The following is a 24,289-nucleotide window of genomic DNA, read 5'->3' as shown; positions in this document are numbered from 1 at the left end:
AACTCCAAAGTGAAAAATACATTCACCTCAGGAGCGCCTGTACAGCACGTGAAGATTGATGCGCGTGGCGGAACACATGAGTAATGGTGTCAACACGCATCTCAGCACTGGCGGCCATTATTATCATCATCTCCGTCGTAAAAATGACACTGGGACGAATCTGATCTCGAAACAAACAGTCAAGTCATTGTGGTTCCTCTGCATAAAACAATTTACAGAGTGAAACTGTGAGCGCTCGAGTATTCTTCCTTGAAGAAATGATGGCCATGTTCCAACTTTGCATGCAAAGAGGACATGCAGGACGCGTAGCAGCATGTGACCTCCTGATGTGAAGAATGTAAACCTCACCGCTTGCATTTCTGCCTGCAGCTGCAGAGTATCCTAAACTGCATTAAACTGTCAGTGAAAGTAAACGCAGCTCGTCTTGATTTGATTTGTTTTAAGTCAGCTTCATTCTGAACGTGAAAACGTCTTTAAAAAAATGATAAGAACGACACTGGCAGCGAACTCAACTTCACAGCAAGCAGCAGCGTGGCAGATTGTGAAAAAGTCTGTAAAGTGTTTGTTGCCACTCCCAGTTGAAGTTTATTGTCCAACTTACCATAAAACAAAGACAATTACACGTTGTGTATTTAACAAGACCGCACAACTTGCCCGACGAAAGTCTGCTAGCTTAATGCTAGCACACAACTGGAAAGACAGGCTAACGAAAGTAGCGTCAATATCGCGCGAGCTTTAAAAGGCTTATCTTTCAACACAAACGGCAACAACACACGCAGACACACAACAGTGTTCAAGAGCATATATTTTTTTCTTCTGAGAAAATAAAAAGACTTATTACTGTGGCTTAGTCGCAGCAGTCCTTAAATATATCACACGTTCTGTATTCTTTTTGTGTTATACTGCCCATTAGTGACCAAGACATACACCCTCAACACACAATGCCTATTGAATTAATGTACCAAATCATGATGCATTGCAAGTGTTTAATTCTTTACATTGTGTTTATTAATTCAACAAGTTAATGTATGGGGGCTTTTTTTTAAATTCAATACTGTTTTGGGGGAGGCTGGAATGGATTAATGGCGAGATGTGGATATGAAGTGATCTTATTTTCCTCATCCAGCATGCTCACATGATGGCTGTGTTGTGTTTTGCTTGGTTTGAGTGTGTGTGTGCGTGTGTGTGTGTGTGTGTGTGTGTGTCACAGTCCTCCAGAGCAGGGGTGAGGGGGGGAGGGGGGGGGTTAGGGGAGAACTTCCATCAACACAGTGTCTGAGCAGGCAGAGGGACTCCCTGACCCTCCGGTGAACTTTCTGTGGGGGTTACGAGGGTGCTGAAGAGGTGGAAGGTCAGAATGCATGCTCATCACAAACAATGCGGTACTACACAGACGAGAATGCTAGATGCTCATATGATACCAGAACTAATTTTTTTTCCAGTACAGTCAAGACCACTATTTGCGTGGGGGGGTTAGGGGCCAAAGACCAACGGCCAAAATCAAACTACAAACATAAAAGGATTGTTCAAACAATTCCTCTCTGAGCTCTATTACCTCTGAGTTGGACATTAACTGTCATTAGGTTGCGTCGTTTGAATAAGTGATATCCATGACCTCTCACACAGCATTACCGTTCGATCCATTTCCATACACAGTAGTGTCCAATCTAAGAGATTAAGCCTTTCACGGACAGCGGTTACTGCAGTGGCTAGCCGAACATGTTATCAGGTTACAGGCTATCATTCTTGGTGCATGAAAGGGTTAATAGCACTGAATTGTGGAACTTCAATTGCTTTTGCAATGTAAGTTACTCAGTCAAATGGAATGGGATCATACGTGTCATCTTTATTTTTCACACCTGAACGTGTCGTGCATGCATGCTTATGTTGATGTTGTCATAGCTTGGCCTGTAGAGGGTGTTGGGAAGATGTCATGTCAGCAGAGAGCTTTGCTGAGTACGGAAATGTACGTTTTGCCCTTGCGGCCACACGTGCACCTGCTGTGCACTCGCCAGCTTTGAAGGTGACGGATCTGATGGAATCAACGTGAGGAAAAAAAAAAACATCAGACGTGTGTCTACCTTTTTCCCGACGAACACTGCGGCGGTGAAGACAAAAGACAAATGCTAAATGGATGTATATCCGTTGCAGGATATGCCGTTTATGTATGTGACGATATACTTCACACGGCTGGTCTCCTGTGAAACCCCCTCCCACTTTGCAACCCCCCTCCCGGAGGCCCCGGGAAATGCTGAGCAGCAGGAAAGCAGCACAGCGGAAAAGACAAACCCGGCGGTGCTCCCGCTACACTGCAATGCAACAACACGAGCAACCATAACGGCTGTTCTTCTCCAGGGTACAACTGTACTAGGGCCCAACCGATGTGGATTATTTATTGATTCATTCATTTTTAGGTCGATTTCAATCTCGATAACCGTTTGCTTACCTGATTAAAAAGAAACATTTGCTGAACAAAATAACTTTGGGGTTTTTTGTTTCCTTAAAGCTTACAATAAATATATGAATTACAACTTATTTTTAGTTTTTTTTTAATTCTTTAGTATGTGTTTACCTTAACAACACCAAAAAAAAATCGGCAAAAATCAACTGTTGTAAAAATTTAAACAAATGAAAATAAAATAAAATCATAAATAAAAAGCAAAAATTGGCAAATTAATCGGTCGGGCCAAGAGTGTACACCTCAAGGTTTGGCTCGCAATTATGCAACAAAAATTTCATGAACGTGTGTCTGACTTCCTGTTTCTGTTGGTTGCTTCTCGGATGCGTTGACGGTCATGCGTAGTTTGCCATTCCAGCATCCTATTAGATGTGACTGGTAAATACCAATTTTCCCTGTCTGACTTCCTGTTTCTGTTGGTTGCTTCTCGATGCGTTCACGGTCAGGCGTAGTTTGCCATTCCAGCATCATATTGGGTGTGACTGGTAAATACCAATTTTCCTATTGGTTGGAGACGCTGAATGCGGCCTGGCAACGGGTGACCTCGCAAATGAATACACAGACATTCTGTTGAACAACATTCCTGTATCTCGAGCTAAAATATGATTTCATAAGTGATATGTTGAACCACATGTTGTCTGAGACAACTCTTGTTGTTTCACCACCACAGCCAAAATGCAATGATTACTGTAAATGAACTTTGGCTCACATGGGTAACCTGTAATCTTGAAACAGTCAGCGCAAACAGTACCACGGTCTTGTACGTCTTCCCCTGAGCCACTAGGGGGTCAAGCTCCCCACAGTACAGTAGATGGCTGCTGATGTATGCAGGAGGTCCAACTGCAAGTAACCCCGCTCTCGCCCGACCAGACCTCCCTCCGCGCGGTTATCCAGCAGCCGAAATGAACCAGTCCACCTCTGCTTGATTATCGTGATGTAAAGGCTCCCCCTAATTGGATTCTCCGCAGACTATTGCCTTATCTATTTCCTAGATTTCTCCCGCAGCATCTGGGAGATGTTGTCATTCCAGTGATAAACACCATTTTCACTTCAGCATTTATTACTCGACACCGTTTGCGGTGAAATGGAGATAAATGAGCGCAAACCCCCCACCACCGCCGCCTCCCCCAACCCCGGCTCTGATACGCTACTATAAGCTTTCACCTCCCGTGCTCCCCGACGCTTCTCCAGCGGCCTCGCCTCCACGTGGGAGATGCAGCAGCTCTAACAAATGACCAGCAGGATTAGATATCATGAGCGAGAGAGAGAGAATTTTTCGCATGTGCGTTGCAGAAAGGAAAACTAACATTGACCGTTGGGCTCTTTTTGAAAAATCGAAGCCATTTCCCATGAATGAAGTTACTTTGTTTGGGATGCAACCTAATGAGATGCATGTTGCCCAGTTTTGACTGACATAGGTTCAAAAGTTGTGCCAGTCAAGTCCAAAGCCAGTGGTAGGATTTTATCCAACAGTTCAGGGTGGAACTTGCCTACTGGGAGGGGAAAAAAAAAAAACACCATTGGATTGTTTTTCAAAGTCGTTCGATCCTACTGTAAATGCGAAGCCCATGACCAATTCGCCTCTTCATTCTTATGACTACGGTGCACTTTATTTGGCTGATTTGGCTCCCTGACAGCTGCATGAAAGTGGATATTTGTCTTGAACGCCACAAATACGATTAACTCTCCCGGGTTATTGAACGCCATGAGTATTGATGCAATAAAGGAAATAGGAGGAAACACGGGCTCCTGCGTGACCTGCACAATCGAAAATCAGGGGTGGGCAACTCAGGTCCTCGAGGCCTGCTACCTTCTGCATGTTGAAATGTGTCCCTCCGCAGACAGCCAATCTTAGTTTCCGCATCACAAATCATATTGGAAACTAGAAAAGGATCGAGGCTTTTTGATCCACCTTTGCATGCCGGTGAACTCCGCGGTTAATGCACAGCTGGTATTATTTTCCCATCCGTCAGCTTCTCTCACCTCGATAATCTAATCGCGCTTCAGCTTCATTAGCGCCCACAACGATCCGTTCGCCCTCCAGCTGGACGCGAGCCGCCAGCATCGGGACGCTACCTTTTTAATTGGAGTTTCATCGTGCGGGGAGCCAGGAGGCGACGTCAGTGACAGACCTCCTGGCTCTCAACTTGCGTTCCATCATATGCCTTTTTTTTTTTTCAAATTCCTGCGGTATCTTTCCTGACAGGTGGCGTCTTTCCGCGAAGCTTTAAAATAAATCAAGATGTGGTGAGAACGCGATGAGACCAACGAGGAAGTGGCTGAACTTTTGACCTCCGCTTTTGGGGACAGTTGGGGCGTCGTGAGGGGTTTTAAGTGACCCACTGGCTGAGAGCTGTCACGAACGGGCAAAAACCTTGACGCGAGAGCGCGGTCTCAAGCAACCATTCGTCTGCATGGCGGCGCTAACCTTGAGAGGATGTTGATGCAAAACCCTCCTCCTGGTGACAGCCCAAAACAAATAGAGACTAGATCATTTTCATAAACACATCTCCAAGAGGAATGATGCTTGACTAAGATACATGCGCCTCCCGACCGCACACTTTGTTTCTTTCACTAAGCGGCCCTATAAAAGTGCATTATGATATTATGAACAGTCGAACAAGTGCACACCTGTCTAATAGGTTTTTATTGATGTGCTTGTCAAGTCTGAGCTTTATATTCATTTATTTCGCTAATTCACGCAAGAACCACCGCTGCAATGGCACGAGGTGTAATAAAGCAAACCATGTGGTGTGTATCAGAACGCTAACATATTCGCTTTGGGTCTCGGGCTCACACGGTGAGCTAAACTTATTTTGTAGCGCGACTGCCATTACAGTCGATGAAGACATATGGCTCTTTTAGGGCTGCTAACAATACCAATCAATAATGGCGAACGTCTCGGCCACGTCACATTTCATAAATCATCGCCTTTGTTTCGTGGATGACAGTGATCATTCTCTGCCGAGTCGTGGCACGAATACGGGCAAATAATCTCTGTCTTGATCTCGCAGAGAACAAGCCTCCGAGGTGGTCAGCGCGGTGGAATATTGGGAGGGTACGTAGGTTACAGTTACAAGACGACGATGAGCTGTGTCAGAAAAGTTCCAAGAATGCTGTCGCATTTCCAAAACACAATCGACTAGATTTCCCCTCTTCAACGTGGGCCAGACAATCAACCAGCATGTCCGCAAAGAGATTTTGTGGCGTTTGCTTTGTTCACACTGCTCTGAGCATCCCACACTTCCTAGCTGAGAAGAAGATCACCTTGCTGGGGCAAGTACCTGACCTGGCCGGCTCCGTGATGTGATTCAAGAGGGTCTTCAAAAGCGGCTTATTATTGAAGGCATCGATGATATCACCTTGGAGGGAAAAATCCAAGGCAGAGTTTTGTTTACGCCGTCATAGCACGTTAGCAAGAGAAGTGAATTGAAATCCATCCAGCTGGTGAGGAAACAAGGACAGAACTTTACGCATCAGATGACAATGTCGTTGACGAGACGAAACGCAACACTTATTTCACTTGAGGATACTGAGGTTCGTGAATACGCCCGTGTTTATGCTACAGGCACGTGGATATGTTTGATCAAAAATGAGACCTCGAGCAAGTCACATTACAATCAGTTAAAAAAAATAGTTCTCTCAAAATGGACAAGTCACGTGTCAAAGTACTGCGAAAAGGCATCATAGCCCCGTTGCAGGTACAGTAGTAAGTACTTTTTTTTCTTCTGAGAGTGCGCATTGGCAAACTGGACTTGTTTAAAGCCAGAACTCGCTCCACGTGTGATATTGTCACAAGGCGTGGTATTTTTTGGAAGGAATGAAGGAAGTGCTTGCATGCACGCCGACCGGCCTGAAAGAGGGGCTTCCTCTCACTACAGTAGGTGACGACGGACAACAGCTCGCACACACATTGCAGCTCGCAGACACATTCATGCACCCAAAATAACAGCCAGGGCTCTTTCTCACGTGGGCATGCAAAGCACACTTCTTGCAAAGGTTGACGTATGTGGGAAACCACGCGGGCGCACAACCACCGCCAGGCATCGGGAACGATCAGTCAAGAGGGGGTTTATGACAGAGCAACTAAAAATGACAATCCAAAGAGCCGAGATTACATTTCGTTGAACGGCGTGATGACAGAATGATCCCATGTCTTTGTAACTGCAGCTGTGCTCTGTCCAGACGTGCGCCATTATTCTCAACCTAGCCACTGTACGTCTCACTGTGCTTAGAATGGGCCATGGTGACACTGTACTTATGATAGGATCTCGCATGTCAGCCCATGTCATGCAAATATTTACATCAGGGGCTGGAGTGTGAGAGTCCGTTCTGGAATTCCCTGTTGGTGCTGGAATGATTTCTAAGTCCCATTTCCTTTGGCCACCAGCACAGGACCAGGGCCCTGCCCCAACTTCCTTTGGGGGACCCTGTGCACTGACAAATACAGTTTCATTTGGCCACAGCAGTGAGAGAGAGAGAGAGAGAGAGAGAGAGAGAGAGAGAGGGCACCAAAAAAGGAAGTCACACGTTGATGTTACTGCAAACGTGCATCAAACAGCGGGCATGAGTGTCCTGTAACACAATGAAATGGTTTCTAACAGCTTCGTGGAATTATAGGTCAACTTTGTTGATGTAACATCGCAAGCAGGATTTAAAGGTGTGGATTTACAGGGTAATAAATAATAAATACGAGGAGTGTGTTGCCCCTCACAACCCCCCCCCCCTCCCTCCTCACCCATGGTGAGGGAGGAGTCCCAAGTGCTGCACTCTTTGTGCTTTTATCCGCCGCCTGTGGCTTTCTAGGGCGTCACATTCTCGGAGTTATCTATGTAGCCATTAGCGCTGTCAGCCTTCTCACCTTCCTGCTAAGCCTCACTCACCAAATTCCAAGAATATCATTTGACAAACCCGCAACACTGACTTGCAAACAAATTGATCCATTTGTATAAAATTAGTACAAAAAAAAAAACAAAAAAGACTCAACACCACCAACAAAAACTAAGAGATGCCATTTTGACATTATTGTACAGATCTCCAGACGTAAAATTAATTTTTTTTTTTTATTTACTGCACTCCAGAGTGTAAAATAGTGAAAACGCGCAAATAACTGCTGACATCAATGTACTAAATATATCATAGATAAAATGTTTCATTCAGATATTTTTCGTGACCTCACGCACTCTTGTTATTTATTTATTGATTTTCAAATCGTCATCTCTGTGTGAACGTGAACTTATTGGCTTGAACACAAAAGGAGCTCGACTCAATGTGGTGACATACCAGTCACTGCCTATAGGGGGAGTCTCGCATCACTGCTGCCTTCAGTACACACCAACACACACTCGTGTAGCAATTCTGCTGTCAGCGGTTTGTAATTGCTGATGTTAAACAGCAAGTTTCAACTTGGGAAAATAATGACGAGAGAGGATTGTTTTCAGATTCTACAAATGTAACCATTCATAGCACGTGCGCACACACACAGACACACACACAGAGCCTCGCCATTTATTTTAGCCACAGCTAGAGTGGGTCATCTAATCCTTTGGTGTCATACAATTTTGGACAAAGAACACAATGGATTTGGCTAATCTCCTATTAAGGACCTCTGTAATCCTCTTGAAAGACCGTGTGTACACCCCAGGTTAAATACTGTAGTCGCAGCAAAGGTCAAAGGGATTAACCTCACAGAAAGTGATCTGCTGCTCAAGGGGGCAAAAAAAAAAAAAAAAAGTCAGAGTACGGTTCCATCACTTTGTTTTTAGGCTCGCGAGAAACTAAACTTGCATAGTTTATTCACAGGACGATGGATCACCCCAAAACAGGTCGCCATTCCGTTTTTCCCACAGCTGTCAGAATTATTCGTGCTCACCTCTTGACAAAAAACAGAACAGAGTCGCAAAACCTTGACCAGGAAGTAACTACATAGAAGTAATATTATCTTAAAGGTTTCGGTAATCCAGAATAAAGATGCTAATATGAAACAATCAATGAAATTTATTGTAAAAGATGATGAATATACAGAGCCAGGCTTGAGTCAAAACCCCCCAAAATTTAATGATGGACCCTGATACGTGTTTGGCCCAGTATGGTATGGCGTGTCCATGCGGAATACAGTTAAGCAAAGATTTGAATCGTCATTCTCAAGGGTCTCAAAACCATGACATAAAACAAGGACAATAATTCACATCTCCCCCATTCCAGTCATATGCACTTACTTTGCCATTAGGCTAACGATAGATTCATTTTCATTGGAAGGCCGTTGAAAGCATAATGATGTTCAAGTGCCGTCATGGGAGCCTGAGCCTATTTTACTCGCTGTTTATTATTGTTATTATTATTATTTATTTATTTTTACAGAGGAGTAGCCATGAATCCGTGGAGTCCTCGCTCCTGCAGCTCCGCAAATGCATGAGAGCATTTCCCAGCTGAAGGTATTTGTTTCTCCTCACTCAAAACACACGACATAGTTCCAGAATGCAGATGAGTGTTTATATTCGAGCCTCCTCTGCACGTCGGTGTTACTGCAGTTTTACGGAGTACAAATGCACCCGGTGCACTACCTTTGGCCGTATATATATATATATATATATATATTTTTTTTTTTTTTTCAAAGCAGCTTATGATGAAGTATATGGCCAATTACAATGCGCGGCCTGGCACAGCAGACACTTATTCTACTGAGCATAATTGATCGTCATCGAATTAGTGCGCTGAAGACAGACTAATACCGTCGGCGACATGAGTTTCTGCGTGCATGGACAGCTGTTTACGAGTGTTGCAACCCCCCCTCCCCCAACCCCCCGGGATGAAATCATCATTTTTCTCACTATGCCGAATGCTCCGCTCCATAAAAGTGGACAGGGCGATGGGCGATTCTCCATTTCATTTTCCCACCTCACTAACTGTTGGCTACGCGGCGGTATGGGATATTTGCGGTTGTGGGACTCAAGCCATTAAAATAGGCATTTGCATAATACAATTCTGTCATTGAGTAAATTACGAATACGAAATGAAGCGATCTGTGAGAATGAGCCCTGCAAGTCAACACGGAATGATTTGCACATGACTGCCCTCCTGACATGAGGAACACGTCTTAACCGAAGCAAATTAGACGATTCGGATCCAACAGTTGTCTGCCCGGCTGCGGTTTTAGCACGCTGAACGCACTCCGGCTTAAGGCAGGAGGAGGGAGAAAAGGAGGTAAGCGCTCTCAAGTGTGCAACTTATGCACCAAGGCCTCTGGAAGGCATATAATCAGCGCAATGATTACTCTCCGGCCACTCGTGCAAACTGACAGGCCTGACTGATGTGGATGCAAGAGGGCCGAGCGGATGGAGCACATCAGGCCCGTGGGGTCAGAAAGCAATGTGTTGGCTGCATTTGGCCCAGCTGATCTCGAATTAAGAAGGGCACCGACTTCACACGGAGCAGCCAGGATGCTTCATGCACACAGTCAAGCACACAAAAGCCAGCAAGAGAGCAAAAAGACAATCCGATGAGCGTGAGACATTATTGCGGTGTATTTTTTTTTTTCCACACTCAGAAGCTTTTGTTGTTTCATTTTGTTTTCATGACTTTTTTTGAGCGGGTTTGTTATGTATGGCGCCTGTCTAATTAGTTTTGCCGATATGCAATGGATATTGAAAAAGAAAAGTCTACACAACCCTATTCAAATGCCAGGTTTCATTGATTCAAAGAAATTCAAGCAAGACAAATCTTTTAAAAACGTTTTCTTTCATTAATGTGACCTGTGCAATGTTTTTTTTTTAAATAACGGTCTTTCAAGAGGGGGATGTAAAAGTGAACAACTGAGATCACTGGAAAACATGGCTGTGTTCAAACCTAACGAATCACATTCAAACTCAGGTCAAATGGGAGGAGCCACTCACTTATCGCCATTAAATGTGCCTCTGATCAACCCCAAATAATGTCCAACTGTTCGAGTAGGCTTTTCCTGGCATCTTTTTGTTGTTTTCTAACGGAGTTTTAAGGTTTTGTGCTAACCCTGACTGTCATTTCGAAATGTTCAGAATTCCGCTCATCTGAGGCGCCAGTTTCAGTTGAAGAAAAACATTTCAAAAGAATGATGCTACCAGAACCATGCCTGCACTGGAGGTGTTTTGTTTGTTGGGTGATTTGTTTTATTGTTGTTTTTTTTGGTTTTGTTTTTGTTTGTTTTGGGGTTTTTTTTTTTTTGTTTCTTCACAAAAATCTCAAACCCTTCTGGGGGAGGTAAGCGCTCTCAAGTGTGCAACTTATGCACCAAGGCCTCTGGAAGGCATATAATCAGCGCAATGATTACTCTCCGGCCACTCGTGCAAACTGACAGGCCTGACTGATGTGGATGCAAGAGGGCCGAGCGGATGGAGCACATCAGGCCCGTGGGGTCAGAAAGCAATGTGTTGGCTGCATTTGGCCCAGCTGATCTCGAATTAAGAAGGGCACCGACTTCACACGGAGCAGCCAGGATGCTTCATGCACACAGTCAAGCACACAAAAGCCAGCAAGAGAGCAAAAAGACAATCCGATGAGCGTGAGATATTATTGCGGTGTATTTTTTTTTTCCACACTCAGAAGCTTTTGTTGTTTCATTTTGTTTTCATGACTTTTTTTGAGCGGGTTTGTTATGTATGGCGCCTGTCTAATTAGTTTTGCCGATATGCAATGGATATTGAAAAAGAAAAGTCTACACAACCCTATTCAAATGCCAGGTTTCATTGATTCAAAGAAATTCAAGCAAGACAAATCTTTTAAAAACGTTTTCTTTCATTAATGTGACCTGTGCAATGTTTTTTTTTTAAATAACGGTCTTTCAAGAGGGGGATGTAAAAGTGAACAACTGAGATCACTGGAAAACATGGCTGTGTTCAAACCTAACGAATCACATTCAAACTCAGGTCAAATGGGAGGAGCCACTCACTTATCGCCATTAAATGTGCCTCTGATCAACCCCAAATAATGTCCAACTGTTCGAGTAGGCTTTTCCTGGCATCTTTTTGTTGTTTTCTAACGGAGTTTTAAGGTTTTGTGCTAACCCTGACTGTCATTTCGAAATGTTCAGAATTCCGCTCATCTGAGGCGCCAGTTTCAGTTGAAGAAAAACATTTCAAAAGAATGATGCTACCAGAACCATGCCTGCACTGGAGGTGTTTTGTTTGTTGGGTGATTTGTTTTATTGTTGTTTTTTTTGGTTTTGTTTTTGTTTGTTTTGGGGTTTTTTTTTTTTTGCTTCTGCCAAACATACTATACACCTTATGGATTTGTAGCCAAGTAGTTCATTCACCCTTGGCTTCAATGCACTGTAACATATTTCCCCACATGGTCCGATGAAGGAACTTTTTGGCCATGATTCTGAAAGCTATGTTGGGTGCTCCCAATAAATAAATAAATAAATACATTGGTTAGTAATCACACGACTAGTCGAAAAAAAAAAAAAAAAAGAAATTATTTATCTTGAGCTAATTTTTTTTTTAAATCACAAAAAGCTGCCCTTTGAACAGTGTTGTACAGACTTTTAATATCCACTATTTGCGGCTTTTTGATAAATTAATCAATTCGCCTCCAGTATCGAGGTCCTGTGGCCTGCCCGTGGCCTGACCAAGCAGTGAACTCTTGCATTCCTAAAAAACACGGTCATCCAGCCTCTGTAATTTGTCATGTTAGGAGCTGACAGTAAAAGGTCATCCACTCCCATCGCCGGAGGCAAGAAAAAGCACCAGGATGAAAGTGCACGTTCAGACGATGGCCATCCTAGGACTGGGAAGATGCACACACACACACACACAAACACACACATCTTTATCTAATCTAGGCAACCTATCCATCTTATATTTCCCACACTATCTGACTGGAGAAGTACAAGCAAGTCCAATAAAAAAAGAGCCAGCACCTCATAATGAAGTGAATACAAGTTTTCAGTAGCGTGCGGCATGGATCGTGTCTGCATTTATAATGTGTGGGAGAATAACTCGAGTCACATTGTGTCTTCTCAAACAGATTTACGCCTCCCCATCACATCTAAATCTAACATCTGTAGCGCCGCGGCGAGACACTCGGCAAGACGTGGAATGAACTATATCCCCTGTGAGAGTATGTTGAATTGAAGAGGAGACCACGTCGCACCACTCATCATCCTCTTGTTCGCCATTCGTGACACAGTCGGCGAACAACAACGTACGTCGGCTTTATATTTCATGTTGCGGGATAGTTGCGCATTTAGTTTTCCAGCGGACAAGCTATCCATTACATTGGGCCACCTCTGACTCGGCTCCAATAGAGAGGGCAGCTCTCGCAACAGCTCATCCATCATGCGCAATATCAATTGATTACAAAACATAAACAGAGCATCTTTGATATAAGGGGCCAGCTGGGCCGACGGGGGCGCAGCACGGGAAGTGCACTTAGGGGCATCCCGCCTGAATAGTCCGGCTTCTGTCTGCTGCCCTCTCTTCCCAGACTGGTGGCATGATTTAGCCGCGTCCCAGGCTTCCTGCAATTATTTTACTTCCGAAGCACAACACAACCACAGACCATTGCACCGCGACACTGTGGGCTCGGCACTAATGACTGCTTCGGTTCATCCGCGTGTGGACATCCATTAACCCATTCTGCTCCCTGTGGTGCACCAATAAAAAACACACACACACACACACACACACACACACACACACACACACACACACACACACACACACACACACACACAAACAACCTCCCCGCCCCCAAAAAATGCATACCAGCACAAAAACATGCATGGTGTCAATAGTATGAAAAAATGGCAGGAAAAATACTGGATATATGGTGTGCGTGTGGGCGGTTAGCTTCACGTGATGACAACATGGTGACAAAAATCTTGCATATTTTCTCAGTGAGTCATGCTACCGGCCTCATTCCCAGCCGCCAGTCCCGAGGTCTCACGAGTATGAATCGTTTTGGAATAGTGGCGCTCAAAATAGCCAAAGCTAGCCAGGCTAACTGAGCTATTTTCATCCACAACCGCAGTTAATTTCCGTGATCTTTGAGCCGCCCGTTCTTCTGAAGACTGCTGTGCTGTTGGCTGGACATTTCTCTGCTCCAAAGAGGATTATCATCCAGTGACGGCAGCAGGCAAGCGAGAGGAAAAGCCTCTGTAAATTTTCAGCTTGTAAGACGAGAAAAAACATGATTAGCGATTATTTGATTTCAAGTGGTAAACATTGACGCAGGTCATAAAGTCGAGTTGTCAACTCGTCAGTTCCAAGGCCAAAAATTGCTTGAGAGGATTTTATATATTGTAAATATTGAAACATATTAATATTTACTATTGCCAGGTTCTCACATGTGGGCAAGGAGAGCCACAGTCAGCCGATGGCTGAACGGGACACACAGTCAGACACACAAAACGAAAAGACTCAGGCAGCTGCTGTGTGCCACAACTCACGGCCAGAAACTCACACGAAAAAGACTAACTCGGCAACCTGACATCACTCACTAGGCCACACCCCTTAAAGGCACACATTCAACACGCAAATACTGTACTGCATGCAGTAATTACACTTCACATATGAAAACAGTTTCTTTCTTTTCTCACGTATTTATAAGATACAATGCTCTTCTATTTATTTATTAAAAACAAAAATATATAATGTTTTGAGCAGGCTGGAAACCTGGAATTCAACTGATGGCATTTTAATGAATTTCAATGTGGGGGAAACAAATTAATATTGTTTAATGTTTGTACCAATTTTGCGGTTTTCAAATTTTACGATTAGCTCCCCGAGTCCGCAACAATCTTTCACTTCCGAACCACGTCTAATGTCTTAATTATTCAACGGATAAAAAGCTTGAACATCATACGGAGCAACTCCAGTCATACTGAAATATGACCAATGATGGCATTTTAATTTTGACCCAATTGCCTCCCCTATCTCTACTTACATTGCATTCCTCTGCTGCTCCACGCAGCATTAGGGAGGAGTCATTAGGGAGAAGCAAGCGGGCAGGCGGTGCACACTAGGGCAAATGGAAGTCGTGAGGCAGAGCCGCTCATGCAACAGACGTGACACGCTGACCCTCCCCATCCCTCGGCGACTGCAAACGGCTGACGGTGGAGCAATGACAGGGTAAACCACGGGCTTTTCAAACTCCATTTCGCTCCGCATTAATTATTCCTCTAAGTATTCTATGCCCCCCGATGATATCGAAATTCATAAATGTATAAGGTTAAGGGAGGCGAGCTTTCCAGGCTACACTCAGCAAATGTGATGATACAAATCCCATTTTATGGTAACTACCTAATTAGGACTAGCGAGCTGTGCACTGGAAGACTCATAAATCTGTGTTATATCAGACAAATAACCCCCGACTCCTCCTGGTTCAAGACCAGAGCAAGTTCGGAGCTTTATGATGACTCCAACTTTCATTATCTTTCATTTTACATTCGACGGCTACGCGTCACTAATAACACACCTCCACGTCCGTCAACGTACATCTTGAAATGAAGCATCAAAACGATTCCTTTGTGCCACTAAATTGAATCGGTAATTGTGTTTTGCTTTTGTTCTATTAATTGGTATGCGCCCCGTCGTCCCCTTGAGCTTTTAATTTGGATGTACATTTACACAATGACAATAAATTAATCCACCCCAATCCAATCAAGGCATTAGTCCTTCGGAATGTTTAATGTAGCATAAATGATAACCGCCAACGCGGGCTGTCAAACATATATGAATATAACTTGCGTGGTGCTCAGTGTCAGGGTGACCCCGAGTTGCTCCTGAGTGTCCTCGTCTTAGCTCAGGAGGGTTCAGATTTGCTGCCAGAGGGCCTGTCATTGTCCATTTGAACCCCTGACCTAAGGTCTAAACTAAAGGGTCAGAGTTGCAGACGATATTCCAGCTAAGGAGCACACTGCAATGGGGCAAACGTGCCACTCACAGGTAGCTTAACTGACAGTCTGAATAAAAAAATACTCTTCATTCTGGGCATACTCTGTGGGCATTGAGATGTAAATACAGTACTTTGAAAATAAAAAAAAATAAAAAACAACAGTGATCCATCCATCCTATTTTCTACTAAATCTAACGAAAGACATCTTAATGCGAACATGTAATATGAATCCCAATCGACCGGCTCATGGAAATTAGCATAGACCTTTGAATAATTGCTACTTTAACACACCTACGGTAGCAACACATGCAAACCGAGCCTACAACAATAGTCGCAGGCATGCCGTAATTACTGGAGCTTAGTTGGGTACCTTTTTTGCCTCTTCTTCTTGCTCTTGATTAGACCTCAGTGCTCCCTGGCATGTTGTGCCACAAGCTGAAACAATTACAAAAAAATAAAAAATAATTAAACTCTGCGGTATAGTGGATGTACAAACAATGAAGTGCAAGTTGTTTGACACATTCCATTTCTTAGTGAAACCGATTGAAATGCTCAGGAAATACGGTGCTGTCATGGAGTCATTATACTGAATCTTATTTTGCTTTGAGCACATTGGAAAGGAGAGCATGTGCACAACAGAGAGATTGAGTTCCTTTCCTTGCATGTGCAGCCTGCAGGGGAACCAATGTGCACTAATGGTGAACGGCTTGTGACATTCACTAGCGATAGAGGACATCGCTTCACTGGAGACCTTGCAGCAGGCAGAATGTGGCCAGATGGAACTCGACTAAATTGTCAACATTTCCCCGAAGACCATCCGGCAGAGCCGGTTCAACATTGTTGGCAGATTTTTTTTTCCTCCCTCAAAACATGTGCACACACATGGTAGGTCACAAAACGTTGTGTAAAATAAGTGCGCTGGAGCCTCCTGAGTGGCTCGTGTGGGAAGACAAACGTGAGACCGGCTGTAATAAAGCCGTATGCCCGCTGTTAAGAAATGAAATGTAAAGCCATCACTGTGATCCATCTTCATTAAACAATTTCCCCTCTCCCTTGCTTGTGAGGGTCTCTTTTTTTCGAGGGGTCAGGTACTACGCCTCCTTCTCACGGGTGCCGGCGCGTGTTTAAATATACTGGAGAGCGACCGAGCTATGGACGGCCTGGCTGCTGGTCGCGTGTCGACCGGCTGCCACTCAACTCTTGGAGGGTTTCCCATCACCCCCCTCCAAGTGATACATTGCGATGTGACAAATGCAAACGGAGGCATTTAGGAAAAGCAGTGGGTGAAGGACTGCAGTCGTGTTGTTAATGTGGTCGCTCTGTGCCAAAGCAAATTGGAAGCGTTACAAGCCTGATGTCAGTCACATTGCGAACTCAGTGTGGCGCTTGTTGCATCACTTTTCCCCCCTCTGTCAAATAACTTCGGGCATTTTTCTCACAAATTACCAACTCAGAATTACATTTGCTGAAATTGGATATTATTAAGTGCCGAACGGCTGTATCGTTTTCCCTTTGCGCTCAGATTTGATTGAAAGGTATTATTTTAACAATATTTTTGTGGTTTTATCACAACCCTGTATCAGACTGAGCTGATAGATAGATAGATAGATAGATAGATAGATAGATAGATAGATAGATAGATAGATAGATAGAGAGATAGATTGATAGATAGATAGAGGCTGACAAACGATTGGAAAAGTATACTTTACACCTACGCACTTACTCTGGTCTTTCGCCACTCTACCGTACATTTCACATTCGTTTAGCGATTAGCATTAGCTTCTCCATTTTCGCATACGCTCTTCTGCTGCTTGGCGTGTTTGTACGCTTAGCTTCTCGTCCGCCTTGAGTGACAGCGCTTCTTGTTAGACTTGTTTGCCTCCATGGAAAGGATTAGTTACTTCGAAGAGAGGATCTACATCGTGCAGGCCGAAGCTTCTGCCCATAATGGTTCGGCGCAAGTTAGCTTAGATACTAGCGCTCGCAAGCAGCAGCGAAGCCGGAACAGGATCGTGAAATCGAGGTGTCTAATATCACACCTTCAACCCCAAAACGACAAATCATTCAGCCCAAGTTTGCACCAACCATCCGTTCTGATATCACGGCCAAAAACTTCAACCTTGGTTTTATTGAACTAAATCTCCCCAAGACGTGGAAAATTGAAAATGGAAAAATTACTTCTCAAAGGCAAATCTGATTTTTCTCTGACAACATAATTAGATGATTTATGTTTTTCTTCTTTTTGTTAGATGTTTTTCTCACAGTGACAGCCTCTGTCTCTGCGCCAATTCTGAGGGAAATTACACCAAAACCTATCAGACGAATTGCCTTCCTGTCAAAGTTGTGATTTGTCTAAATACAAAACTCTGTAATCAATCTTCAGCTCCTTTGTTAGGTGCATTGCAGTAGCTACACAAATTCCCTGAACACTTGGAAGGCAAATCTGTTGTTATGTCAGCAAGCCGCTCCACGCAATAAGTGTCTTTCACAGTCAGAATAAACACAGCAGGTAAATCCTGGATATTTGTTGTAATTTATGTAGAGATTTGTCAGAATACAAGAAGCTAAATATGACATCCCTGTGGAGTATGCCAAGGAATTCAAATGCTGTGCTGATCCAAACAATATCACCAATCTGCTTCTCCTATTCTTGTGCCATTTAACGCAGTTTCTCCTCAAGCATTTCTAGGCAGAGGTGAAAAGTGAGGGTGTGCTGTAGCATGTGTGTGTGTTTTATGCAAATTGCGAGGCGAGGTGATTAATTCATAATGCATTTCAGTGCAATTGAAGGCAGCGGGAAGTGATCAAGGGCAAGGACATTATGGAATGGTACAGGCGGCATAGGGCTGCCTCTGCTTGCTCTACACTGTACCACAGCACGACAACAGCTCATTACACGGAGACAAAACACCTCCCCCACTGATAATGAACAGCTTTCATGAGTGCTTTTTTTTTTGTTGGGTTCTTTTTTGTTTTGCTTCTCGCTGTATTTTGTTCCGTCCTGGGCTGCACATCATTCTTCATCCAACCGAATCAAGTATTGATCCAGCACTACGTCTCATATCCATGCTCTATAATTGTACCGCGCATGCAATGTGTCAGATCATTTTGTTTCCTGAAGATGCAACATATGCGCCGCAATGCATCACTGGTCGCAATTTAATAACAGACTACAAATGAGATGGACTAAAATGAGTTTGGAAGAGCTTCGAGGAATAAGCCAAATAGTCATGAGCTTAGCTAACATTTACTGTCTCTCTTATTCACTCACATGCAGGCAGACCCTCTTAGTAGAAGTACACTGAGTGCGGGCTGTAATTTAGTCATCCGGGGAAATAAACCTGAACAAGTTTTCAGCTTGCGCAGTCTGACAAACACATATGGTGTGCGAATGAGTTAAATTAAATTTGTGACCACAGTCGGAGCACCTTTCTCCATTGAAATGAATGTAAATGGCATTAATCCGTTCCAGCGGACCAACAAAAACAACAGTCTATTGTATTGTACATGATGAAAACATTCACCAGGTTCCGAATTGTTTTGCAAATTATGTTTTTTTTTTCTGTCAAGTTTATAAATAGTCTGTGCTATTGAGATATTTTGACACAAAGACGTTATCAAAAGTAACATATTGCGCATGCTCTGTCATGTCCAAATGTTCCAGTGGAGGTGCCCCGGCCTTACGTAAGCTTTTCAGTGTGACGGCTCAGCAGCGAAACGCAAAGCTGCAGTGGCAGTGCTCGTAGCTTGAGGTGACAGAGTGTTGATGATCGTCGCAAGGACGATGCCCCGCATGTGTCAAACAATTGGCAAAGAATTGATGTCATCTTTTCCACTGTTATTTCCGCGGAGGGGGCACTAACTGTGTTGCCGATATCAAAGCTCCTGCAGGGGAGAAGGCGAAGCCAGGGATGTGCAACAATAAGACGGATGGAGGAAGCCAAGAAGAGAGAGCGGGCCATGGGGGAGGGGGTGGTGGAGTGCCAGGCCCATCTTTTTTTTTCCTCTCTTTTTCTCCCTCCTCCGCTGAAGACACGCGGCCATCCGCGAGGAGACAAAACACGCGTGGCCGTCATTTGTCCGACACCTTACGTGATGCGAAGGCCTTTCTCTCGCCGCGCCAAGCCCGTGTGGCGGATGATGTATGTGTTTCTTCAGTCCCGTGATTACTAGCATGGAGCTGCAGAGCGATGCTCTTCACATCATCAGTTCCACAGGCTGCGATGCGAGGTGGCTGAGGGATTCGCCGCGAGATGCCTTCTGACACGCAGCACAACCGGGGCGTGGAGCGGCGTGAATATTATACAGTGCATTTCACCACAGCCACCCACGGTGAACAGATCAATCGAGGTGGATGAGGTGAATTACAATTTTAATAGGGTGCCTAGGAGCAGTAATTAAAAAGAATGATTATATTTTTCCCTAAATGTATGAAAAAGTGAACGGTCCATTGGGGCGGTGCAAAGCTGCTATGGTCTAATGTATAATGTCCGGTGCCTATTTGCCTTACGTGTCCTTTGTGGAAACTTTCCATACTCAACTCTGGTGGCAGCGCAATTGCTATTGTGATTATTATGGTTTGTAGAATCCTCATCACTTTCATCAGCCTGTTGGCGATGTTCATGCATCCCTGTAATGGGGCCGATTGATTTTGAAACACTGTAAACATCTGGACTGTACTACTTAAGCACGTATCTAAACAAAATATAAATAAAATATACACAGATCTAAAAAAATAAAGCCTTCTAGCCAACCGATATGAAGGAGAAGTTTGTTTTTGTTTTTTCTAAATTGCCATTTTCTTTTCCATTACAAAAATTGGATGACATTGTCATGCTGATTTGAATTTGATTACTTGTTCAGCCTTAATCTATAAAAATAAAGATAAAGGTACAGTCGTATCAAACTGCAATAAAGTGTAATACCGATATAGACACACACACGAAGAAAAGTTTCTCAACTGGCTCAGTAACATGATGCAATTCGAGTCGTTTTTTGCAGAGCATAAAAAAATATATGCCTGTGAGTATTGTTATATTGTCCGTCTATGTTTTGCTACACCCTTTGTGTTCAAACATCAGTTTGTGAGGGATGTTATTGTTTCGCCCATTTGCATTGTTTGTGAGCACTGAGCTCAACGGACTTAGCTAAACCAAAGCTTTGTAGTTGATGTAAATAAACGGTGCGTCATTCTCTTTGTTTCTTGTTTAATTTGATATCAATTTCAACTTCAAGTTGCAATAAACCGATTAAAGCCTCTTTAAGAAAGACTTGACAACGAGCTACTTGACTTGAAGTGTGTAAGTGCGAAGATGTAGAAAGCATTGTTGGGCCACCGCACAAAGCAGTTGACCTGTAAGTAACACTGACACCTCATCGTCCCGCACCCATTAATCACTTCCTCGATGTATGTCGAACATCCATATTATGTTTCACTTCATTTGAAACATCACAGGCCCGCTGCTGTCTTTTATGAAACGTGGACGATCCACAATGAAAGACGCAGCTCATCCAAGAAGATCACTGTCGTCTTCAATCACTTCGAATCCTATGTGTGTCTGTGGGTTGTTTTTTTTTTTTTTTTTTTTAATGTTCACCAAACTTCAAGTGTAATGCCAAACAAAACCCTGTTCAAAAGCTTGACCAGACATTGGTCATGATTAATTTCCAACTGCAATCGGTCTGACACCAAGAGACTCTTGCCAAGTTGAACAGCGGGACAGGAAGGATGTTGTCACTTGAAAGTTCACGACTAAATCTTCCTCGCTGAGCTTGGACTCATTTAGAGTGCTGTGGGCTGTCTGTCAACAAAAATATCTGTCTGTCTATCTGTCATTGTTCACCCAGAGAGCGAGAGAGATGTTTTTGTAAGGTGACCCTGCCAACTATTTTGTGTCAACTGGTGTCAGGCTACAAGTGCAATCTAGAAGCCTGCCTTCAGGCTCAGCTCCAAACTGGAGGCCCTTATGTCCTGAACAACATCAGCAACTATTCGGTTCCTGAGAGGGCCAGCAGAGGCGACACAGATGCTGTGACCAGACAGGAACACACTCGGCCGACCTGTGTTGTTGAAGGCACGGATGAGAAAAAGGTGTCTGCATAGATAAAAAGGTCACACACCGTCATCGTCATATTGTGTGTGTGTCGTATTGAAAAGCCATTTGAATATAAGGGTCCTTGACCTCCACCTTCGGTTACATGTACTCGTTATGAAGACAATTCAGTGCGCGAGTAGAACAGCCGTGTCCAACGAGCATGGGTGGGCGATATGATCTTAACCATTTCAGGGACAGCGGTGACTACAGTGGACATCTTATCATGTTATCAGGTTACAGGGAGCATGACAGGGTTCAAATAAAATCCCAATTTTTATTTTTTTATGTTTTTTCAACCAAAAACAAATTAGCTTCTTTACGACAGCATATTAGGGTCAGCAGGTACAGAAACCAAAAAAGAAGAGATTTAAAGTCATCATGGCAAGAGGGGAAGTCAACAAGACGATATTTAAAGTCGTCAACGCAATGACATTTGATGAGAAAATCTTGAAGTAGGACGTTCGTGGCAGCATTTTAATCGACGGGCCACGGTGAGGTTTTCACACTGAACTTTAGTGCAAAAATTGCACAGCAGCAGGCTAGAGAAGCCAATAAGTGGTGGGCGGGGTTGAAAATTAATGTGACCCCTGCCAAAAAAACAAAAAAAAAAACGATAAATGAAATTAATTATTCCCCCAACCCGAAAATAATACTCAAATGGGTTTGCGTAGTTCCACAAGACTTTGCACTTTAGTTCCTCTGGGAACGGAAGCTTTCTTTCCCCATCAAAGAAGAGGAATTGCCCGGCTGCTGACATGATGCCGTGCCCCCTTCAGCCTCTACGACGCAGCACCTTTCATGTTGCGGTTAAGAGGAAGAAGAACAAGCCAACAGCGCTGCCTTTGACCTCCCGACTATTTCTCACAGGCTCGCACGTACGCTCCGCAGACACGACATGAAGCACGCCGGCTCTGTCCAATGAGATGCAAAATTCCGAGAGAAGAATGCTCCATTTTGACCGACAGTCAGAGCAGTATTAACTTCATCCGTCAATTGCAAAACCAGAGGTTTTGCTGTATACGGTACAGGGGGTCATGGGTTTATGTCACTCGTTTCTGTGAAACTGCTGCGAAGGTCTCGCTTCCGATTGAAAATGAAAGACAGCCAATTGAGCTATCTGGGCAAAAGCTATGAACTATAATGCAAAATACATATCTGTTGGACTTAAGCCAAGAAAGTGGAATTCATCCTTTCATGCACCCTGGAATCAGATAATATGATAAGATGCCCACTGTCGTAAGCGCTGTCCCTGAAAGGGCTAATATTCATTTTAGGCCAAAAAAAAAAAAATCGAGTCGCTAGCGTTACTTAGAGTTAGCGATAGTTTCGCTGTTTTTATGTTTTCTTTTGAGATTGCTCGACACCATTTTAGTGAGTTGAAGAAGCCAGAATCTGCACACTGCAGAGGATTTTCTTTTGCATGTTTGTTTTTTTCCAAAAGTCTTTTACAAATTGCTTCTTCATTTTATCATATTCAATATCACTGAAGTGAAAGAATACCAAGTCCATCAAGTACAAAACCGAAAAACATGCATAGATAGACATTTGGAAGTTGGGAGTTATGAGAGACAAGACCAAAAACTTCAAAATCTGGTCTCGAGACCAGGAGCAGTCTTGAGTGTTAACGACACTAGTTTTACACACGTGTGGACTAGAGCAATTTGAAAATTGTATTCGTCTACACTCACTGCATTGCCAATTTGAATTTGATTACATATTCCTCCCTGGCTGGTGTTTTTTTTTTTTAACCCTTTCATGCACCCTGTAACCTGATAACATGATAAGCTGTCCACTGTCTTAACCGCTGTCCCTGAAAAGGTTTATCTTAACATGAGATGAGCTCAATATGTAAGTGTGATGTCAGTATCCATATCCAGTCGCCAAGCATCGATTTTTAAAAAAAAAAAAAAAGGGAAACAGGTTGGATTATTTTTAAAGGACAAAGTCTTAGCCCACTAGCAAAGTTTTCCTTCTTCTCATTTTTGCCTTGCGGATACAAAGCGGGCCATCCAGTTGAGTGAGTTTCAAAATGGGCTGCGGAAAAACTCATTAGGTTCCCCCTGAACCTCCCTCAGTTGCGGTTGAGCCGCAGCAGGTTAAGTGTCATTCAGAAATTAGCATTCTCCTGCCGAAGCGCCGGACGTCACGTCGGCTGTGACCATTTTTTTTCCCTTCAAACTACATTAAACAAACCCTCCGAAGGCTTCAATGATGCATGCAATCTTAATTTTTATTACGGCAATTTATTATGCACTCCCCGAGTTTATGACAGCCCCGACTGTCATTAACAGATTAATTAGAATACCGCCCCCCCACCCCACACCTCCCCCTCACCCCACCCCACGTTCTCTGAGTTAAAGAGAAACAGGGAAGACATGCGGGCGTCTCTTCAAAACAGAGAGCTGGACAGCCAAGTTTCAAGATTCCAACGGCTTTCTCCTTCTTCCCCAGGACGAAATTAAACGAAGGAACCGGGGCTCTGCCTTGGAGTTGCTGTGCATTACAAAGCACACACACACACACACACACACACACTTCAAAAAAGACACCACGACCAACACCACCTCCCAATTCATCTTGTCAAGTCCTCCTTGCTTCTTCACCCACTTTGCAGCAAATCTCCGCACACATGTTGACCCTCTCTTAAAACTAGCAAGAAAGAAAAAAAAAACTTCTACGTGATCACATTTCCTCATCGCCCCAGGGCCTATAGCATCCTTTTAACTGTCTCTTGCAGAAAGACACAGTGGCTGTCTTGACCTGGACAGCAATAAGCAAAATGAAATTCAGTCCGAACAATACTGCTCCGCCTGGAGCAAAGCTACAAGAAAAAAAAAATCATTGTTTGCCCTGCTATACAGCATTA

At 43.8% G+C, this 24,289-nt stretch overlaps 1 long non-coding RNA gene across 1 annotated transcript in view; it reads right to left on the bottom strand.

The window, feature by feature from the left end:
* The window catches only part of LOC109507855 (uncharacterized), an 82,575-nt gene that overhangs the window by 55,727 nt on the left and 2,559 nt on the right, over nucleotides 1-24,289 (bottom strand). Inside the window, exon 2 of the long non-coding RNA XR_002166548.1 lies at nucleotides 15,699-15,763. This is a non-coding gene — a long non-coding RNA (uncharacterized LOC109507855). The remainder of the gene's footprint in view (nucleotides 1-15,698; nucleotides 15,764-24,289) is intronic.

Source organism: Hippocampus comes, unplaced genomic scaffold (genome assembly GCF_001891065.2).
Source record: "Hippocampus comes isolate QL1 unplaced genomic scaffold, H_comes_QL1_v1.1 scaffold359, whole genome shotgun sequence".
NCBI lineage: Eukaryota > Metazoa > Chordata > Actinopteri > Syngnathiformes > Syngnathidae > Hippocampus > Hippocampus comes.
The sequence above is the reverse complement of the archived record's forward strand: the minus strand, read 5'-3'. Positions and strand labels throughout refer to the sequence as shown.